Raw genomic sequence first — 7,991 nt, forward strand, 5'->3', positions numbered from 1 at the left:
TTGTATCATGTTTTATTTGTCATTGTCTGTTTATGGTTTTTTGGTCTACACATGACAAGTGACAATTCAGGATACTGGTGGCATAAGATATAAGCATATTATTGTACATGATAGTTTTGTTTCTGAGTTGTCTCCGAGCATTATTCTTTTATTTGGATATACAACACTTTCAATTTTAATATAGTAGATAGCATGATGCGCTATATTGTTAGGTCCCAATATTTTAGAAGGGGGTTGAATACAAACTATACCGTTTAATCGAATAAAATGCGGAATAAAAATTGAAACATAATTCAAGTTAAATAAACTTTTATTAAACTTGAAATGTGTTACAACAACGGTATCTGCTACAAGGAATTAATCTCAAATTAATTATCACAAATTTAGAATAAATTCGACATGAACTTTTTCTATTTTTACAATAATTAGAATCAAATGCTAAAAGCGATTTGAGATTAAGTTCTAGGGATTTTGATCCGCTAGATAGTTACACAAGAACAACAAAGAATTTCTAGTGGATTGGATTTAACAATAACTGCTAGAAATAATGCTCTGAGAATTTTACAATAATTTCTCTGCTTCTGTTTGTTTTGTGTTCTTCAGTGGTTGGCTGTGTATTCAATTATCTTGTTGACAAAATGATCTGCTTCTGTTTGTTTAAGTAAACAGATCACTCGAATTGAATCAGCATGACATTCGGCAAGACAATCCAAAATGAACTACAAGACAATCCAAAATGAACTAGCAAGACAATCCTTTGAACTGGTAGAACTTTCGGTAGGACAATTACTTGACTTGGAAAGACTATCGGTAGGACAATAGAATGACTTGGCAGAACTATCCAGAAAGACTTGGTAGGACTTTCGGTATGACAATCCAATTGTCATACCAGTTCAAATCTGTTTTGCTGATTTTCTTTTTGAATATAAATCCAAAATCATTCTGAAAAATGCATAATATTAATTCAGAATTAATTAACCAATTAATTCAATTAATCAATAAATTAATCTTTGCAGATTTAATTTATTTTCTTAATTAAATTAAATGACTTAATTAATTAATAGAGAATTAATGCTACTCTTGAACAACAACCACTTCTGACAATCATCTGAAAATCACTGAATCCATTTCACCACTTGAATGTTGACACTCGATGTACTGTCTGGTTCATGAATGACTAACTTCTGTGATGTTTCTCCAAGTCTTGATTTTCTTCAGATTAAATTCCTGTAATTAATTGATACCCTGACGAGATCTCTGTCACTTGGTTAAATCTACAATCTTGATTTATATCACTGAGGCTTGATCAATTACTTGAGCTTCTTCCAGTGAATCTTCAAGTCTGTAGATGAACAATGTTTCTTAACCCTTTGACAGATGTTACTTTGTGAGATCTCTCTGACGATAGATCCACTATTTACTTATTACATTCTTATTTGAGTTGAGTTAAATCCTCGAATAAACAAATAGGCTTAACATATGCCTTTCAATCTCCCCCTATTTGCTTGTTAGACAATAACAACAAATACCTAGAGGATAACTCAACTAACAATAATAAAAAGATATAAAGTAATGCAAAGTAAATAGCAGAAAAGTTCTGGATTATATTTAACAATTTCCATATTCCAAACGAAATTTACAAGTGAATACAAGATAGATGTTCCTCTAGCAATGTTCCTCAAGCCTGAACATGTAACTACATTAGTCTATCTTGATTCATAAAGCTCTAATCATATTACATTGTGTTTTGAGCTAATTGAATTCAGTTGTCCTCTCTTCTGACTTCACCTTCTTCTAAATCTTGAAGCAGCTCCTTGTCAAAGACGCGATCCTTTTCTGAAGTGAAGCTTGCTGGTCTGACTGGTTGAACTCCAACTGACTTCAGCATATTCTTGAACTGATTGTACCTTTTAATATTCTTTTCACAATAAGCCTGAATCAAATCAGCAACTTGAGTCTTCAACATGGATGAGTATCCAACAGTTCTTAAATGATGTTCCATCCAGACCAGATGTTTAGCTGAGTAGTCTTTAAGAGATTGTGTATCTAGCTGACAGATTTGAAGACAATCAGACTTAAAGAATCTCACCTGATGAGGATTGTTGACCACTTGAGGACTAGCCCTGCTGGCAAACTCTTTAAGTGTAAGTCATATGTCATAGCCTATTTGTATATTCGAGGATTCAACTCAACTCAAATAAGAATGTAATAAGTAAATAGTGGATCTATCATCAGAGAGATCTCACAAAGTAACATCTGTCAAAGAATAAAGAAACATTGTTCATCTGCAGACTTGAAGATTCACTGGAAGAAGTTCAAGAATTTGATCATGCCTCAGTGATATAAATCAAGATCGTGGATTTAATCAAGTGACAGAGATCTCGTCAGGGTATCATTTATTACAAGGATTCAATCAGAATACAAAGTCAAGACATGAAGAAACGTCACGGAAGTTAGTCACTCATGAACCAGACAGTACATCGAGTGTCAACATTGAAGTGGCGGAATTGATTCATAAGTCTCAGTGACTTTCAGACGATTGTCAGAAGAATGGATGCTGCTCAGGGTTAGTATTAATTCTCTATTAATTAATTAAGTCATATAATTTAATTAAGAAAATAAATTATATCTGCAAAGATTAATTTATTGATTAATTGAATTAAATTGATTAATTAATTTAGAATTAATATTAAGGATTTACAAGATTTTAATTGGTTTAAAATCTGCTTAAATTCAGCAAGACAATTCATTTGAACTAGTATGACAATCGGTATGACAATTGATAGTCATACCGAAAGTCATGCCAATACATTTAATTGTCTTATTAGAATTTCTGTTTAGATTAAAATCTGTTATTAATTCAGCAAGACAATTTATTTGAACTAATATGACAATCGGTATGACAATCAATAGTCATACCGAAAGTCTTGCTAGCTCATTTTGATTGTCTTGCTAGTTGTAAATTTTGTCATACCGAAAGTCTTGCTGGCCAAAGAGATTGTCATGCCAGTACATGTTTACATTCGGCTGTTTGATAAAAAGGAGCAAAAGTCTATTATCTCACTATAAAAAAAAACAGAACACAAACTCAAGACAAAAGAAAAAGGAGCAGAAAAATATTTCATCTCATCTGCAACTTCAAATCAATTTCTAGATTGTAAAGTTAAATCCAATCAACTAGAAATACTTATCTTGTTCTTGTGTATCAATCTAGCGGATTAAAATCCCTAGAACTTAATCTCAAATCGCATTTAGCATTTGATCTTTTAATTACAAAAATAGAAAAAGTTCATGTCGAATTTATTCTAGATTTGTAATAATTTTGAGATTAATCCCTTGTAACCGATACCGTAGTGTAACACCTTTCAAGTTTAATAAAAGTTTTATTTAACTTGAATTTTTTTTCACAATTTTATTCCGCATTTTATTCGACTAAACGGTATTGTTTGCATTCAACCCCCCCTTCTACAAACAAATTGGGACCTAACAATTGGTATCAGAGCCTTCTGATTAACGAACAAATCAAGATCCTAGACTTTTGTGATTTTTCAACTCCTTGAATTTTTATTTATTCAAAAATTCATAATGACTTCACATAAAGTTGGAACCGTTAAAATTCCACAATTTGATAAAGAGAATTATATCATGTGGAAGAAGAAGATGCTATTATTTTTACAAGTTGCAAATCCCAAATATTCAAACTTGTTAAAGAAGGGTATAAAAACTCCGATGGTTATTGAACCGGAGGTAATAATAGATGGTGTGGTGACTACTGAAGCTAGAACCTATCCAAAAGAGCCTGAAGATTTTACTCCTGCTGAGAAGGAAGAAGCCTCCTTGGATGCCAGCCTTCAATTAATATTAATTGATTCCCTTGATCCCTTGATGAACAGACAGTGATGAACTGTAAAAATTCCAAACACATGTGGGAAACTATTGAGGTGATTAATGAAGGCACAGAGGAAGTTAGGGAGAACAAGTTGGAAATCCTAACCTCTGAATATGAACATTTCAAATCAAATCCAGGAGAAGGAATTACTGAAGTGTTTGAGAGGTACAATGCGTTGATCAACAACCTGAACATCAATGGAAAGTATTATTCAATCAGGGAGGTCAACAAAAAGTTCCTTTTAACACTGCCAGCTCATCTTGAACATAGAATCACTGCCATTAGAGAAGCTAGAGATCTGAGTGAGATTTCTTTGGACAGGCTCTATGGAGTGTTAAAAACCTATGAGTTGGAGCAGATTCAACAGAAGGAAGTCTACGGGAAGGATAGAATGGTCAGCACATCTACTGCACTTGTAGCTGAAGGTCAACAACAAAAACAATCTCAACAGTTAGAAAGAATGGTACAGTTTTCCAAGGGTGAGGAAAATGAGTTAGTAGCAGAATATGATCCTCCTACTACAAATCAATCAAGTGATGATTTTTATTCCTTGGAAGAGCTGGAGCAATTGGAAGATGAATCAATGGCCCAAATTGTCAAGAGATTCTCCCATGTCAGATTCAGGAGGAATCCCAAGCTTAAGTACAAGTCCAACTACAACAAATTCCAGAAAGGTGGATCTTCATCCTCTAACACCAGCAGTGGTGGGTACAAAATAGGGATGGTTGATCGAAGCAACCATTAGATGCTATAACTGCAATGAGTTGGGACACTTTGCCACAGAATGTAGGAAGCCAAAGCAAGTAAGAAAGAACTCTGAAAGGGCTTATCTGGCAAAGGGAAGAAGCTGGGATGATACTGACAGTGAAGATGAAAAGGAAATCTTGCTCTTATGGCTATTGATGGAAAAGCTTCATCGTCAAGAATAGAGGTAAAACTTTCTGATGCTGAAATGGTTTATCATCTAAGAGGTAACTTAGATTGTGCACGTCGTGATAATGAACTGTTAAGTTTACAGATCACAGACCTTGAGAAAGAGGTCAATGAATTAAGACTTGTGCACATTAATCAAGACAAATTAAAAGAACAGGTATCTTTTCTAGAGAATAGAGTTGACTGTTATAGAAAACTCGAAACTATTCTCAAAGACAAGATCACCGGTCTTGAGACTAAGGTTAGAGCCTACTTCAATTCTTGTTCGAAGGCTAAAGAGTTCTACAGTAAGCAAGCTGTTAATCAAACATCTGGAATAGGTATGATTACAATGCTGCTATTGGAGAATTAGGCATAAACTCCCCTCCTCATGTCTGTGCTAAAGGGAGGGAAGTACCACATGTGCTTAAGGGTGTTGATGAACCCCTCTATAAAGCATCAATTGCTGAACCATTTGATGCGACCTCTTCTGTTATTCAAGAAGAAATACGTGCTGAGATCATGCTAATGAGAAGATTGTTTCCAAGTCAAGTGAGTCGAAAGTTCCAGTCAAAGTTGTGAAAGCAACTGAGACTAACTCAGACACACATGAGTTGGATAACAAAATGCCATGTCTACCATGCATAAATTGCCTGCTGTTAATCACTCTCATAAAGCATGTGGTGTTGCTAATTGTATGTCTTGTGCTTTTAATATGATGTATGCTTATTTTAATGGTAAGCATGTGTCTAATGATAAGACTACTCGTCAGCATGTGAATAACAAGAAGCATGATAGGTCTAAGACTGCTAGTCCTTCTAAGGCTAGAAAGGAGACATTTGTGCCTAAGCTTAAACAGAAATTTGTTAAGGCTGTTTACAAGGTCAAATGTTCAGTCATTGAGAAAGTTGAGACAATTAAAATTAAAAATGTTGTTTTGCCTGACAAAGGACAGTTCTACAAGTATGCCGGGCCCAACCAAGTTTGGGTTCCGAAGAAGGTCTAATCCATTTGTAGTGCAGGGCATTAAACAGGTGTAACCGGTAGTGTGGATTCTTGACAGTGGATCATCAAGACATATGACCGGAGATAGAGCCCTGCTATCAAATGTGGATTGAGAAAGCTGGCCCCCTGGTTACCTTTGGAGATAACAGCAAAGGTTTATCTGAGGGATATGGCTGTTTGCAAGCTGGGAATGTTATCATTGTAATTTTGTATATTGTGCTAGGTTATTATCAGGAAGCAGTATCTAACATATAGCACCAGTGACGAGACTTGAGAATATTACGACATATCAGCACCTGCTGCACATTACACTTGGAATTGTACTCTAGTAAGATGTGTACAAGTGTACTCCTGGTTGGTGAGTCAAAAGAGGAAGTCAGTGCACCACAGTTCATGGACTTTGCAGCTGCAGATCTATTGGACTATGCAATCTCTTCTTCACAATCTCACTTCAGGTTGGTATGAACTAGTATACTGCTCAAGCAATCGTCAAGGACATGGTATGGCACTCTAACAGAAGTTACAATTTTATATGAATAAGTAGAGTCGTCATATTTAACTATCTTATCACTAAGCACAATCATATTGTTTTATATGTGCAGTGGTATATTGTTATGCAACATAACAATTAGTATCTAAAGTACTTGACAAGTATCGGTCAATGATATCTTGTTAACATTATGTTGCAGATATTTGTAAGCTTTTGACATGAATGAGAATTACTTAGACTTTACCCTAAGTGATCAATGTTTTATCAAAAACTCATTCATATTGAAAAACAAAATCAAACTTCTTTCTACATTAGTGATTTCTTATTTCATGTAAAATCTTTTGAAATCACTATTGTAAATCATTTTCTCTCTATTACCATATATTCTGTGTTACAGGTTCAGTCTCCAATGACTTTCTTTCATTGACAGTCATGAGGTTGAAAACCCACAACGTCTATCCCAGACTGTAAAGACAAACACAAAAAGAACCAACCAACACTCTCTTACCACTAAATGTAGTATGAATGAGCGTGAGGGAGATAGTGCCTTAGTGCACCACATAAGGAAGGTTCTGTAGTCAACCCAGTAGCTCTGTCTCCTACATAGATGAGTAGTATTTAAACCGAGACAACTGCTAGCCCCCATACATCTTCTCAAAAAGATGTAATGGCTGAAAAGGCACAAAAACAGTTACTAGATTCATTCTCTCAACAGGGTGAGTCTATTGAATTTTGCCTGTCGGCCAAGGTATCCGATGTAGTGTCACCACTTCAAATATAAACAATTCTTGATGCACAAGGAGAGGTTACACACACAAAGGATGAGTTGACGGAAACAAGAGTTTCGACCATTTTAAGGTCAGATTCGATTGTTCAAGGTTCGTTAGTGGACCAATTGCCTTTACAGGTGTTAGGAGAGGATACTGATCCAAAAGCCATATGTCAGTGGTCAGTGTCTACCTCCCCAGGCTTAAATCCCCTGGATGCATCTGCGGATAGTGGATCTGACATAGGTGCAGATCGGCAACTTGTTGACAATGATTCAGATATTACCTGATGAGTCACAAGGAAATGTCTTCACAGACATTAGAAGGGAACTTTGATCTTTATGCTAAATTCTTTGGATCATTGTTTACCTTCCCAGAATTCAAATCTGGAACCCTAAAAGGGAAACTAGCAACTTGTAGATTATGACTCAGATTCATCTGACGAGTTTAACAAGGATGGGGATTTGTGAACTCCCATTGCACCACCTGTGACCTCCTTAAGGATGGCTAAGGTGATTTTCCTTGCAGGTACAGCTGGATTATGGAGCTATGAGAGAAGAGTGATACACTTGTGAGAATGAGTGTAAACACGAGTGGAGAGAAGAGTGAAACACATGTGAGGTACACTAAACAGAATCACACACTCACAGTGAGGAAGAAAGAGAAACTACTTGTTATTTCTTTTCCAACCAAGTGAAATATGAGAACTCCTTCAGACGACGGCATACATTCCTTCTTTAAGGGGGAGATAAAAGCTTAAGTAATAGTTTGGAGGATTCCTCAACTAAGGGGGAGAAATAGCAGGGAGGAAGAAAAAGATCCTAAATGTACACTACACCACACCATTGTTGTTTGTAACTACGGATCCTATTGTACGGGAGAGGTGGTAAACACAAGGTGATTTCCTAGTAAGGGAAGAAGCTGTTAG

This window comes from Apium graveolens, chromosome 5 (assembly GCF_009905375.1).
Source record: "Apium graveolens cultivar Ventura chromosome 5, ASM990537v1, whole genome shotgun sequence".
Classification (NCBI taxonomy): domain Eukaryota; kingdom Viridiplantae; phylum Streptophyta; class Magnoliopsida; order Apiales; family Apiaceae; genus Apium; species Apium graveolens.